This window comes from Phalacrocorax carbo, chromosome 31 (genome assembly GCF_963921805.1).
Source record: "Phalacrocorax carbo chromosome 31, bPhaCar2.1, whole genome shotgun sequence".
Classification (NCBI taxonomy): domain Eukaryota; kingdom Metazoa; phylum Chordata; class Aves; order Suliformes; family Phalacrocoracidae; genus Phalacrocorax; species Phalacrocorax carbo.
The window spans coordinates 202,534-216,613 of record NC_087543.1 but is presented as its reverse complement, the minus strand read 5'-3'; the positions used below and the strand labels follow the sequence as shown (position 1 = coordinate 216,613).

The 14,080-nt window shown below is 61.8% G+C and overlaps 1 protein-coding gene across 5 annotated transcripts in view; it reads right to left on the bottom strand.

Moving 5' to 3' along the window:
- The window catches only part of BICRA (BRD4 interacting chromatin remodeling complex associated protein), a 37,196-nt gene that overhangs the window by 18,990 nt on the left and 4,126 nt on the right, over nt 1-14,080 (bottom strand). The gene's annotated exons all lie outside the window — the stretch shown is intronic.

Genomic DNA, 14,080 nt, shown 5'->3' with positions numbered 1-14,080 from the left:
TGCCCTTCCTCCCGGTGAGGATGCCCCCGGCTCCACGCGATGGCGGGGGACGCCCCGGCCGGCCGCGGGCCGGAGCCGGCTGCCGAGGGCCGCGCTCAGCCCTCCGCGGCGGTGGCTCGTCCCTCCGCCGGATGGATTTCACCGGCTGTTTTCCCGACTGGGAACCCCAAATCGGAAGGTTTTCACCCCGCCGAGGGGAACCGGGGACCGCGGCCGGCGTAGGACGGCGCCGGACCCTCAACGCCGGGAGGCGGCGCACGCCAGAGCCCGGCACCAACTCCTGTTTTAAAAAAACGTAATCGCGCATTCGCGTGTTTTTATCCCCAAATTCTCACTGTGGCAAAAGGTACCGGGCGGCGTCTCGCTCGCGAAGGTGGAACTGGGGTTTCTCCGCCGATAGCCTGGCACGGGGCCACCTCCCCTTCATGACCAGCTCTGGAAAACGGTGCGGGGTTGGGGTTTTTTGGGGGTTTTCTTTTTTTTGGTTGTTTCCCCCTCTTTTCCCCCAACCTGCCCCACAGCTTGGGTCTGGGCAGGGTTTGGAGGCGCAGCGCTACGAAACTCCCTAGCGAGGCTCAGCTCGAGGAGGGGGAAAAGTGGGGGGACACCGAAGTCAGCCGCCTCAGGAGATTATAGAGATGAAAACCGGGGATCCTCACGGCAGGATAACCCCTCCTTTACGGGCTGAAGCTCCCAGTTTTGCACAGCCCGACTCCCACAGCGGCCGTCGTTATCTTCAGGACCAGCAAATAGATCACCTCAATCCGCCGGCGAGGAGCCCTGGGGCACGCGCCGCGTACAGAACCGAACGAGAGGGCGGCTTTCAACCCCTCCGCTATTGCGGGCGCCCCGGCGAGCGTCGGGGAATAACGGAGCGACGCCAGGAACGCGGATTTTCTCCACGTCCCAGCTGAAATCCTTCCCCACGTGGCGGGCGCAGCCCCCGCCGGGCTCGGGACGCAAACCGCCCTCGGTGCCCAGCAAAGCGCTGTGTTCAGAGGCAGACGGAAACCCCAGAGCTCTGAGTTCTCACCTATAAATAGATGATATTCCTTAAATATACGCATTAAACCCGCTGCCTTTTAGCCATAGCCGCCGGGCAAAGGGCGCTCCAGGGGAGGCGACGGCCATCCGCCAGGGGAGGAAGAAGCGTGACGTCACAAACAGCGTCATCGCCGCAGGGCGGGGCAACGCGATGACGTCGGCCGACGAAACGCGCTCAAAGTCAAGGCAAAAAGAGTCGCGAAATAGGAGATTTGCCACAGGATTTGTTCGGCTGCCGGATGCGCCGCGTCCGCCCCGGCGCTGGGGTGGGACCAACGGCCGGCGGTGCCGCGCGGGTGATCGGCCAGCGGCCCGAGAGGGCCCGGTTTTACCCCTTTTTAAACCACAAAACGACATCTTTGGGGGGTTTTCACCCAAAACGGAGCGGTTTTGCCGCGTCCCACCGAAGGAAGGAGCGGTTTTGCCGCGTCCCGCCTAAGAAAGGAGCGGTTTTGCCGCGTCCCGCCTAAGAACGGAGCGGTTTTGCCGCGTCCCGCCGAAGGAAGGAGCGGTTTTGCCGCGTCCCGCCGAAGGACGGAGCGGTTTTGCCGCGTCCCGCCGAAGGACGGAGCGGTTTTGCCGCGTCCCGCCGAAGGACGGAGCGGTTTTGCCGCGTCCCGCCGAAGGAAGGAGCGGTTTTGCCGCGTCCCGCCGAAGGACGGAGCGGTTTTGCCGCATCCCGCCGAAGGACGGAGCGGTTTTGCCGCGTCCTGCCGAAGGACGGAGCGGTTTTGCCGCGTCCCGCCTAAGAAAGGAGCGGTTTTGCCGCGTCCCGCCGAAGGACGGAGCGGTTTTGCCGCGTCCCACCGAAGGACGGAGCGGTTTTGCCGCGTCCCGCCGAAGGAAGGAGCGATGCAGCCAGCGGCCCCCGCGCTCCACAGCCAGGGAGGACTTGAAGTCTTCACAACATTTAATCCCGGCCTCGTCCTGCGAGGAAGCGGCGCAGGGCTGAAAAGCTGCAAGCCGAGAGAAGTTTGGGGGTCTAAAATGCTTCAAAAAACGAAACAAACCACCCCAAGAAGGGCAGCGTAAGCACTTCCTAACATTATTTCACGTCCAAGCCACGGCGGTGACGCCGCTGCCGAGGCAGAGTCCGTTTCCACAGTCCCTCAGCGCGGATATATTTACGGAGCCTTTGGACGAAGAGACCGCGTGATTCAGCAAACAGGGCTCGAGGAAAGAAGTCCGCAGCCCCCGGCCCGTTCCCGCGGCAGACCTGGCCCGGCTCTCCACGATCCCAGCCTTTCGGACCTTTCCTCCGCCGTGAAAATCAAACCCACGACCGGGAAAGGCGTTGGGATCGGCGCGGGGGGCGTCCGCGGGGGAACCCCCTTCCCCGAGCTCGCCGGAGCGCCGCGGAAGGCGCAGCCGTACGTAGGAAATACGAGGGCGCCGCGTCGTTGATGGGAAAACCGCGGTCGGTGTCGGCGGGACGTGCGGAGCGGCGCTGCCCGGCGAGGCAGGGTGTTCCGGGCAGACCCCGCTGCGACCCCCTTCCCACAAAGTTATTTTAAGCGTTTGATCCCACCCCGACACCGCAACCGGACCTTTGGGGAAGGTTTCGGGCACGACGCGCGCGTAGGTGGGCGCCACTGCGCTCGCTCGCTCTTTTAAAAAGAAATAAAATAAACGGGAGCCGGCGAAGGACGCGGCGCTGTCGCTAAAGCCGACGAGCCACCTGCGGTCGCGTCCTTTTCCGTCCGTTTACAGGGGCCTGGTGAAGTCCAGCGCGACGAGAGGGAGGCAAACGGCCTTCAGCGCTGCCATCCCGCAGGCGTTTTCATCTTCCGCGCTAAAAAGTACGTCGCCCCAGACCAAAAGCGGGGCGGGGAGCGGCCGGGAGCGGCGGCGCTTGGCAGCGCGCCGCCGGCCAAGAAGCCAAACCGCCCTGCGAAAAACACGGCAAAAAGGCGAGGAGGAGAGTTTCTACCGCGCAAAGACGTTCCGCAGCCCCATTTTGCTTCCGGGCGGTTCCCCCCCGCTTTGTTGAGGAGAACGCCGAGGAACGTATTTTTGGCAAAAGCCGGGGCGTTTCCGTAACGGCTGCGCTCCGCATGCCGAGCCGACGGCGGATCCTCGCTCCGCTCCGCGCCGGCAGCAGCCCCGACTTGATTTTATTACACGATAACGCTCGACGTCAGCCTATTTTTAGACCTCACGCGCTCGCGAATGCCGGCAACGGCGGGGCGACGCGGGGAAAAGCCGTTCGCCGGCGTAAACGGAGCGGGAAGGGAAACACCGAACTTTACGTCCCGGGAAGCTCTTGAAAAGGAGACGGAAAAGACTGTTTGGAAGCGCTTACAAGCAGTCTTCCTTCTCCTGCAGCGGAGGAAAGCCGCGGCCCCCGTCCCCGGATCGTCCCGGTGAGGTCTCATCAGGAAAAGGAACCGCAGCGAGGGGAGAAGCCGGCGCGGCCGAGCAGGCCCTGCGGAGCAAGGCCGCCCACAAAAGGGGAAGAGAGTTTAGTATTTCCAGCCCGCCGTTTGCAAAGAGGAAAGAAAAGAGCCTTCGCTGTCTCCGAAGCAACGTTTCCTCCTCACATGTGCCCAAACGTCTGGGTTTCGGTGGGTAAGATCTGCCCGGCCTCGCCCGGCAGCCCTGGGGGGGTCGCTTCCCTCGGCGCGGGCCGCAGAGCCCAGCTTTCGGTCTGACCGGCCTCGTCCCCACCGCAGCCGGGGGGGTCCCGCCTGCCAAAGGACGAGGCGGGGGAGCTCGAGGCGAGGGGGGCTCGGCGGAGGGGTCGCCGGCACGGTTGCGCCGAGGCTGCCCCGTGCCCGAGGGAGGCAAGAACCGAAGGCGGCGGGGGCCCTGCGGAGTCCTGTCTGCAGCCCGCTCCTTAATCGTTAATTATTCTTTGTTTTATTGTATTTAAGACACTATAATCATTATTCCTCTTGTGACTTGGCTTCCCTTTGTAATTAGAGATAACGATTCGGGTACGTTTTGTACGACGCCCGCATCGTTTGAGATAACTCTCCGGAAAGCTGAGGATGCCCTGACCACCCAAAGACGAGGAGGTGCGGGAGGCTGCCGGCCCCACGCCACCCCCGGCGCCGGTAAATCACCGGGGCTGGCACCAAAACGGAGCTGCCGTCGCCTTCAAGCTGCGAATTACCTTTGCTAGGCTCGGGGGAAACGGGCTCCCGAGCCCGGGAGCGGGTCAGGTCACGGTTTTAGGGTGAAAAAAGGTCCCGTCCTCCTCAGGAGCGGCAGTCGTGAGAAGGGGATAGAAACGCGTCGCGAAGGGAGGCACGAGCAACGGCTGCCCCCGCCGAGCCAGGCACCGCGGAAGAACCGACGGAGCCGCGAGCCCTCAGCCACGGCGCTGGGAAACCAGCCTAGGACAGGCGTAACTAAACCCAGGCGAGCCCGCTTCGGCTCAGAGCCCTCGCTCAGCGCTTTCAGAGCATTGGCTGAAAAAACGGTTGACAAAAATCACTGGAAACGCGTTTTCCTCCTCGTTTTCCATGCCAAAAATTAACAGGCTGTCTAAGCAGGAAGACTTTTCCCTTCTTCTTCCTTTACAGCCTCACCGGCGGCTGAAAAAAGCCTCACAAAAAGACAAGAAGCTGGACACAAGCAATCCCTGGGCTGGCCTGCGGGCCGGGCCGAGACGGCGCAGCATCCTCCGAGGGGCTGGACGCGGCACCGCCGCGCTTTCGCGGCCGGAGCATTCGGCTTCCCCGCGTTTCGCCTCCGCTTCGAGACAATAAATACCGGCGCCGCGACGGATACCGACAACGCCGAGCACAAAGCGGCTCCGCGCGACGACCTGCAAACACGAGAACGCGCCAGCGACGGCGGTTCGGGGGGGGTTTTGCCAGCGCTGCGGCGAACCTCCGCAGGGAACGCGTCCGGGAGGGCCTGAGCAAAGCGGCCGCTTTTGGTTAAATGCCTATTTCTTACGACGAGCCCCGGCTGCTGCGGTGGGGGGGGACGGGAAGGGAGGTCTCCCCGCCGGTGTGCGACGCCGCCCGCGGCCCGCCGAGACGTACGGGCGCACACGGCGACCTCCAGCCCCCAAAAGCTGTCGTATTTCGCGGTGCGTTTATGGCCCAGGGGGAAAAAACAGGCCTTGGGAAGTTTACCAGGCTAAGCGAGGTAAGTCACGATTTAAAGACGGATGAGGTAAAACGCGGAGATGTGTGTGTGAGATCCGGGTCCCACGAGCTTCGCTGAAGCTCCCCGTCTAACAAGGCAGAGCGTTTCTGCTCCGGCTTTCTGAAACGGGCCGTGATTAAGGGCTCTTGCGAGGTTCGTTGCTTCCCCCCAAGGCCAGCATCGCTCGGCTTACGGGGAGAGAGGACGGGGGCGCACAAGGGACGCGTGGAACCAGAAAACGAGCGAGGAAGAGCACGGAAGAAAATACTGACAACAGGCCGGGGTCCCCCGTCGCCTCACACGCCGCGCGGACGCGGTGTTAAACCAAGGGGCCGCGGCGGCGGTCGTTACGCCTCGTTCACCCGAGCTGGGGAGCGAGGCGCCCCGCGAGGGGGTGAGTTTGGAGCCTCGCGCCGCCCCGGCACCGCGGAAGGCCGTGCCCGTATCGAGCGAGCGCTTTTTCCTTCCCGACAGGGTCCCTTTGATCCCCTCCGCGCTTCGCGCTCTTACCGCAGAGGACGATCAAATTACACCCCGCGCGCAAAGTTTATACCCTCAACACCAATTACGTGTTTTCTTTTCGGTTTTTAGGTTTGATTAACGTTTGCTTTTGCGCCTTCGGTTTCCCCCGGCTTCCCCTTACCGAGGTCAGCGATAAAAACAGGCGCGAAGCCGCTGGCGGAGCGGGGTCCCCGAGAGCTTCGGCGACACTCTCGCGCGCGAGGGGTTTTTCCAGGGAGGAGAAACCGAATTGAGAAGGGATGGGGGGGGGGCAGAGGACGCCCAGACCCGCCTGCGGGCGAATTTATGTAAAACGAGGGCAGGGAAGTACCGAGGATCTCCTCAGCGCTCGCTTTCACCGCATCGAGAGTTAATTTACCGCCAACCTCCCGAGGGAACGGCGGAACAAGGCGACGGGGACAACGACTCGCTAAATCTACGTGAGCCCGACGAGGCGCCTCGTTCCCCGAATCGGTTGGTTTTAAGGTTTTTGTTCGGCTCCAGCACCAGCGGCCGAACTACCCCCGCGACCCTCGGAAAGCCTCTGCGACGTCGAGCTCCTCTCGCCGAGGGACGTCGCGCTCGGGGCTTTACCGAAACGGAGGCGTTTTCATCCGCGTCAGGGTGAACCCGAGCTGGAGGGGAACCGCCAAACCCCGACGGTGACAGTGAGACGCGGCTGCCGCCCCGCCCGACGCCCTACGGCGGGCTCAGGGTCCGCCATCGGGGCCGAAACCCCGAGGAAACCCCTATTTTACCTTCGCATCCCCGTTTAATCAAACTTTTGGACTTCTTCCTGCTCTGAGGACGCGCAGCTTATACTCCAGAAACGGGGTGGGGGGAGAAAAAATATTAAACCACCCATTTTTTGACAGCCCAAGGCGCGTTCATCAATTGTATAACGACGGGAATTACAAGCAGGCGGATGAAAAAGGCACCAGCCCCTATTTCGCCGCTGCCATCCTCTTTTTCCGTCGTCCCGGCAGATTTATCTATTACGCAAAATAAAAGGTGTGCTGGGCGGGAGAGGAGGGCAACCCCCCACCCCACCCCAGCTAAAGCTTTCCGGGGGAGAAAGCTGGAAATGATAATTTCCCCGTAGGGCACCGCACGGCGGGATTTGCAGACTCTGCAAGAATCCTGCCCGGGGGACCGGAGGAAATCTCCATTTCAATGCGGAGGACCTGCGGGAATGCCGTGCTTTCCCCACCGAAAGGGGCTGAAGGAAAGGATTCCTCCGGAAATCCATCCGGTGGCTCACGTTTTTAAGCGCACAAACCCCCGAAACAGAAACTAAACCCCGTACGGGTTATTTTCGCGGCACTAATAAATATTTGAAACACAAACAGGTTTTTTTTCCTCCCTTTTCCTAGCAGCAACTTAGAAAAGGCAACGGCCCAGATTCTGAACATACCAACCACCAACGTCTATTTTTAACAGATCAACTTGGAATCGGTGTTTTCGCCCCCCTCCCAATGATTCCCTCACCTCACTGTCCCCGTTCGGCGCACGCCTTCCGCCGCCTCGGCCCAGGTGATTCTGTAAACCCTCCTCCGACCGCAGCTACGGGGCAGCCGCCGGCGGACGGGAGGGTAAGGCTCGGCCCCCCTCGAGCGGGGGAAGCTCTCTTTGGGGTAGCGTTGGATAACGAGGGAAGGGGTGAAGGAGGCCCGACGTACGCGCCGGCACAGACGGGGTAACCAGGGCTCCGCGCAGCCTCCGCGGCCGCTCTGGATGGAATTAAAACGTCGGTTTTTAACCCACAATGTACGCAAAAACCCACCGCTCGGAGCACGCACCTCTCCGGGTTGAGGTTCGCGTTACCGCTGTTCCTTAGCTGGAAATATTAACAGGCTTTGGACCCACCCGGGAGCAGCCCCAGCCTTCCCTTGGTTTTCTGAGGAATCTTTGTAGAATTATTAAGGCTGGAAAAGACCTCTCGGATCATCGAGTCCAACGGCCAACCCAACACCCCCAGGTCTCCTAAACCGTGTCCCCAAGTGCCGCGTCTGCACGTCTTCTAAATACCCCCAGGGACGGTGACTCCCCCACCTCCCTGGGCAGCCTCTGCCAGGGCCTGACCGCTGTTTTGGTGAAGGCGTTTTTCCTAATCTCCAATTTAAACCTCCCCAAAGCACCGGAGGCCGTTTCCTCTTGTCCCATTGCTTGTTCCTTGGGAGCAGAGACCAACCCCCCCCTCACTCCAGCCCCTCTCAGGGGGCTGCAGAGAGCGAGAAGGGCTCCCCTCAGCCCCCCCTTCTCCAGGCTAAACCCCCCCAGCCCCCCCAGCCGCCCCCCAGCACACTTGTGCTCCAGACCCTGCCCCAGCCCCGCTGCCCTTCTCTGGACACGCTCCAGCCCCTCCAGGCCCTTCTTGTCCCGAGGGGCCCAAACCTGAGCCCAGCACTCGAGGTGGGGCCTCCCCAGGGCCGAGCACAGGGGCCCCATCCCTGCCCGGCTCCTGCTGGCCACCCCAGTGCTGACACAAGCCCGGGGGCTGGTGGCCTCCTTGGCCACCCGGGCACTGCTGGCTCATGCCCAGCCGGCTGTCAGCCAGCACCCCCAGGGCCTTCTCCGCCGGGCACTTCCCAGCCCCTCTGCCCCAGGCCTGGTGTGACCCAAGGGCAGGACCCGGCACTTGGCCTTGTTAAACCTCACACAACTGGCCTCGGCCCATCGATCCAGCCTGTCCAGGTCCCTCTGTAGGGCCTTCCTGCCCTCGAGCTGATCGACACCCCCACCCAGCTTGGTGTCATCTGCAAAGTCACTGAGGGTGCCCTCGATCCCCTCGCCCAGATCATCAATAAAGACATTAAACAAGACCGGCCCCAACACCGAGCCCTGGGGAGCCCCGCTGTGACCGGCCTCCAGCTGGATTCGGCTCCGTCACCACAACTCTGGGCTCGGCCACCCAGCCAGTTTTTACCCAGCGAAGGGTCCACCCGCCCAAGCCATGAGCCGCCAGCTTCTCTGGGAGGGTGCTGTGGGAGACGGTGTCGGCGGCTTTGCTTAACGTCCACAGCCCGCCTCGCACGGATAAGCCTCCCCGCCACGACCCCGCCGCGCCGAGGGGCGGGAGGGGAGCGCTCGTGCTTCGCTAACCTCTTGTTTTGAGCGACCCCGCGCCGACTATGGGTGGGAGGCGACGCACGGAACGGATCCGCTTTGCGCAGTCGTGCCGTAAGGGGCAAAACCAGGCGGATTGTTACGGCAGCTGCCCGGTAACCTGACGAACGGACCCCCAGAGGAGCGGGGCTCTGAACGCCAACGGGTCTGTTTGAAGCGTTAAGGAGCCAGGGTGAAAAGCCAAGACGGAATCCGAGCGGGAACCAGAAATCCAGGCGCCCCGGTGCCGCCGTCCGTGCTCAAAACCAACACCCAAACCCCAGCGTTCCGGGCTTCCGGAATGCCTTAAAACCCTCAAAGCCAAGATTGCGCGATAGGACGTCGTTTCCCCTCGATGTTAATCTCTGTCTGCGAGAGGCGCGAGTGGATTATTTGGGCTGCGAGCGCCGAGGATGCAGCGTGCTGTCATGGATACGGGGCCGGGGGGATGCAGAACTGACCCCCTTAAAGAAGGCAAACCTCGCCGCTCCGAACACCCACGCCGCAGCTCGCCGCGCCACCGCGCCAGCCGAGGCGCCTTTAAATGCTTTCTTTCGATTAATAATGGAAAATAAGGAGGTAAAAGAGGAGCAGCGCGAGCCTCGTTTTGCTCCGGAGCGTTGAAACATGTAACGAGGAGACCGGGAATAGATCGGGTGCTGCTCCTCGGCGCCGGAAGGGACCCTAAGCCCGGTCCCCGGCTTTACGTGGAGTTTAAAGCGCTAAACCGAGCTCTGGGCGTATCTGAGCGCGAAGAGCTCCGGCCGCGCTCTGGGAGGGCACGGGTTACCGTGCCCGCTGCCGATTGCCACGCGGCAGCCAACGAGGCGCGGTGAGCGAACGCCATCCGTCCTCCCCGCGCGGCCTTAGGGATACGCGTCCGCGGCGGGGGAGCGGCCCTCGGCGCGCGGGGATCGGGCGTTTTTTCGGCTCCTTCACCAGATCGCCATCCCGGCTGATTTTTCTACCGCAACCGTAGCGCCCGGGAGGCGCGTCGTAGCCTCCGCCGTACGCGTCGCGCGTCCGGCTGCCGTCAAAAGCGACCCGCGCTGTTTGAGCGCGTTTAGCCGGGCCGTCTCCGTCAAGGGGAACCCGAATTTTCCCTTCTCGGGGAAAACGGGTGATATGAGGATTGGAAAGACCCTTATTTTCAACGGAGGGGTTGGGAGCGGAGCTCCGTAAGGAAAAGCAGCGGCTCTCGCGGCGCAGAGGGAGCGTTTGAACACACCGAGCACCTCATTCTACGAGAGGACGGAGAAGGATACTTAAAATTTCCCAGTTAAAAGGATCTGAGCCCTAAAATTAACCGGCCTAGCCCATCCTCGGTGGCGGGTGCTGCCCTACACACAAACAAGCGGGTCTCGGAAGAGGGGGTGCATAAACCAGCTCCCCGCGCAGCCTAATCCGCGCGCACGCTCCGGCCCTCGGTGCCGGTAACGTTTTCTGCTGTTCCTGTACCAAAAATATTCCGGGGGTTGGCGCTCGCTCGGAGCCAGAGCAGCCGGGCTGATGGTTTCAGCAGTTCTGTTAGGGGCTGCGGCAGCCGCGAGTTAAATCGCAGGTTTTGCGACGCGCCGAGTGAGGGGCGTCGTGTTCCAGGTGAGTCTCCAGAAACAAACCCAGCAGTAAAAGGAACACGTTCTAATCGCCTTTGCCCGTCGCCGTTCTCCTACGGCGCCGGAGTTTGCAGGAACCGGGGGGAAGCGGCTGCTCCCTGCGCCAAACGCCTCGGAGATACGGAGCGTGAAAGCGCCTGCGGCGTCTCGCGGCGACCCGAACTCGAACTCCCCCCCGCGCCGCGAGCGCACCGGTAACCTTAGACCCATTTTAGAGATGACGGCGCTTTTTAAAAGCCCGGCCACCAGGAATTTAGGTTTCCGACTCGCCCTGAAGTCGGAGCGCCGGCCCGGTCGCCGAGGGGTTTCAGGGCGCTTTCTCCCCCTCTATATTTCTCGGGGGTGAGACGAACATCTCGCAGCAGGAACCTGCTGCGGGGGGCGGTTTGAGAAGCTTCTGGTTCATTTCCAGCCCTCGGGATGGGCGCAGCAGGAGCGGCGTCCCCGCTCTGCCGTCCCGTAGGGCTGGGACGCCGACAGCCGGGCAGCCCCTGCCCCCGAGGAACCAAAGTCCGCCCTCTTTCCTTCAGGGATTTCTGCTTAAAAAAAGCTACGGAAAGGAAAAGGCTTCGGCTGCCCCGAGGCGCAAGCGGAGGGCAGCTGCAGGTGCGGGCCGCTCGAGAGCAACCTCGGACGTTTCTTCCTGCAGGAGGAACGTTAAAACCAAAGTAAAACCATTTGCGTAGGGTTTGGAGGTTGAGCGTTACTCAAAAACCGATTAAATCCACCCAAGCCGCCTCTCCGCCTGTCCCGCGTCCCCGTAACTCGTTCAGCATCGACCTGGTTTCACGGCCAGGACAACTCTTGCCTTCGCGCGGGCGGGAGGGACGAGACAAGCCCGCGGCGGCGACGGGAAACGTCCCGTTCCGGGCTCGGGGAAGCCTTTTCCTCGCGGCGGCGGGGACTCGCACCGTCCCGGGCCGCCCTCCCCTCCCCCTGCGCGACGCAGGACTGACTCGGAGCTTTTTTTTTTTTTTTTTTTTCTCGAAATCATTTCCAGACTCGCATTCCCTCGACCGCAGCGGGAGGAGGAGGAGAAATACAATGGGAGGCAAAGAGCTCGCTTTTTTGGGGAAGGAGGGGGGATACTTCCCAGGGCCGGAGGGCAGGGGGAGAAGAGGACGTGGGGAAGGAGCTCGGCGAACGCTTCCCGGCCGGGAAACGCCGCTCCCGGTTTCCCTCGACAGCGAGCGGCCGTCGCGGGGCGTTTTGGCCCGCCCTTTGGTCCCGACGTCCAGCGAACGGCTCACGGTTTTGTTGGATGTAAAGGTTGTTCTCCTACCGGGGAGGGGGGGGGAAGGTGCGGCAGCGCTCGGACACGGGGCCGAGGGGGAGCCGGCGCGAAGGCAGGTCGTCCCCGGAGCCGCCACGCGGAGCGACGAGTCCCGCGCCTCCGACGGCGGACGCCCAAAACCAGGCCAGTTCACGTGACAGCGGGGTGCCGGGGTGGGAGTTTGGGGAGCAGATTTGGGAAAGACGGACGAGAAATCGGAGAAACACACTCAGCTACGCGCAGTCCTCGCAGGAAATGGGTCCGAACCCCTTCCAGGCTGGCTCAAAAGCCTTCACTTTTAATGACGACTGATAACAAAATAAACGTTGACAGTTTTCTTAAGTTCTCCAACAACTCCACAGCATTTTCCTCAGAAATCCGTGTCTGAAACGAGCCGCAAAACCAACAGCTTTTTGCAGGTGAACGCCTCGTCACGCGCCGACCCACGACCTTCTCGTCAAAACCGCAACGAACGTTTCTACTCCTTACGGCAGCAGAAACAACTTCCAAACACGCGCTGAATGTAAACTCAAGCCATCTCGGCCTCCGCCCGCAGCCGGCCCGGCCTCCCCGGCTGCTCCCGTCGGCCGCAGGAGTCTTGTTTTCGCGGCTGACTTCCAGTCAGCAATAAAACTGACAAAAATCAGGTCACTTTGCTGCCGGAGAAGGCGAGGAGGGAGAAGGGGAGAGCGCGGGGCCCGGGGCTGGGAGGATTGGGAAGCGTGGAGTGGGACGGAGCGCGCGACCGCTCGGGCACGACTGCGGCTTTAACTCCCTGCGTGAGGATTTGGAAATATTTCAGCTATTAAATAGTAACACTGGAGAGAAATCCACGCCGTCGCGGTGCGGGACGCCACGCACGCCCTCTCACGGAACCGCTTCTTCTCCCGAAGGGGAAGCGGCGGCTCCGGAGGAAGGGGAAGAAGCAGTCTCACCCCAAGCCGCCTTGTGAAACCCCTCCTCGGGCTCGGCGGCAGAACAGAAACGCTCTCCCGTCGCTCGAAGAAGCGAACTCCCCGCCAAGGGGGAACGCGGAGGAGCCGCGCTCGGAGCCTGCTTAGGCCGGGATGGGCGAGAGGCGCTCGCCCGACGCCGCGGCCCGGCGTTTGTTCACGGAGCGGGTCCGAAACGGGCGGGAAGAACAAAAGCTTTCCCCGCTCGGCTTCGCCAAGAGGCCTGGGCTGGAAGGACCACCTCAAGAGATGAAACGATAGCTCAGTCTCCATAGCAATCGCCGGCTCTGCCCGTGCCACCGGCGAGATTCCCTCGTGAGGGGGACAGCCCGAGCCCGGCTCGCGCCGGAGAGTTTTGGTGCACGGCGCTATTTTCCCGGTGAATTCCGGCAGAAAACGCCAAAAGCCTCCCCTCTCCTCCGCCACTACGAGATCTGAACCATTTTTAACCCCGACGGGGCGGTTAATCCTAGCCTACGCTAACTTTTAGCGTCGCGGGGCTGTTAGGCGAGAAGCGCCGGTGAACTCAACGAAGGCAACGCAATCGGCCGGCTGCGCTCTGCCGGCTCATCGCTCCGAAGCCCCCCGGAGCTGGGAACTGAGGGAGGGGCTTCCAGCCGCGCTGTTTCGGTACCCCAATCGGGGTCAGAGGCGAGCGTGGTGGGAGCGAGACCGAGCACGAAGCCTCTCGCAGGCCAACGGCCGTGTTTTAGAGCTGGGTGTTCCAACGTTAACACAATCTGCCCGTTTCTTGACCCAAAAACCCCGCTCTACCACAGGGCGAGACGTAGCCGCTACCGCGACAAACGCTGCTCCGCTAACGTGACGATTCGGAGGCTGTATTTCCAGTGTTTATCTTTCCTAAAGAGACTTAAATTTAGCGTTAAGTCTCTCACATCGGGGAAAAAACACGGGGGAAAGAAATGCCGAGTCACAAATCATTCCCCTCGAGTTTTTTTTCCCCCCTCAGGAAAAAGAGGAAAGCGCTCTGAGAGTCCAGCCTCACCCGCACATTCACAAGACAACCCACGAAAGCTCCACGTAAGACGCTGCCGCCCTCTAAACGCCCCTCCAGACTTCCAGAAATACTCTTTTCTACTCAAAAAAAGGGCTTCAGGAGATATTTAAGGACCAAATCCCCCCCGGGACAGGGTGTTATTTTGGGTTTCCCCGCAGCGCCGGGCGCAGAAGCGGATCCTTCCCATCGGCGGCGATTCCCAGCGAAGGCGCGGGGGAGAAGGGGAGCCGCGCCGGACGCCGGCTTCGCTTGTCGCCAGAATGTTTTCTGGTGCAAAGTATTCCCTCGGCGCGCGCCGGACCCTGCAGATGGGTTTCCCCCCACCTCTCATTTTTATTAACGCGATGGGAAGAAAGGACGCAGTGATTGTATCGCCGGAGAGAGAGAGAGAACGGTTATCGCGCGCTTTCAGGGCGCTGGATTTCTCCCCCGGTATCTAAATCGCTAAATATTCTGGGAAGGAGAAGCG